A 491-nucleotide genomic window follows, 5' to 3' on the forward strand; every position below is an offset into this window, starting at 1 on the left:
CCAGAGTCCACACCCGGTCGACCTTCCTCCTCGAGCACCACTCGCTCACCAAGTGCGCGCAGGGACACTGAGCCCCGGCTATTGCTCTATCCTTTATACGGGCGGCAGCCGGCCGGCGAGGCGCCTCGCTAGCTATGAAATGGCGTTGGACGGGGCCAAAGCGACGGGAAATGGCTGGCGTGAGCGTGTGCTCAGCGCGCACGTACGTTCACGTGCAAGTCGAGGGCGCGACGCTGGTGATTGCGCGGTCTGGTGCAATGCGTCGAGGTAGTAGTACTATTCCTCGTCAACTGTCTCTCCTGTCAAATCCTCCCGTATCCGTCCGCGGGGGCCAATCCATGAACAGGACGTAAGGACGTCATCTAACCGTAGTCGTATACATCTAGTTTTTCGCTTTTTCTCTCAGTCTGCATGATCAAGTAGCTGCACGTAAAGGACACATAAATTCAAATAGCCGCATACAAAGGGCACATAAATTCAAATGGCCGCAT

The sequence above is a fragment of the Triticum dicoccoides genome, chromosome 5A, assembly GCF_002162155.2.
Source record: "Triticum dicoccoides isolate Atlit2015 ecotype Zavitan chromosome 5A, WEW_v2.0, whole genome shotgun sequence".
In the NCBI taxonomy this organism is placed as follows: domain Eukaryota; kingdom Viridiplantae; phylum Streptophyta; class Magnoliopsida; order Poales; family Poaceae; genus Triticum; species Triticum dicoccoides.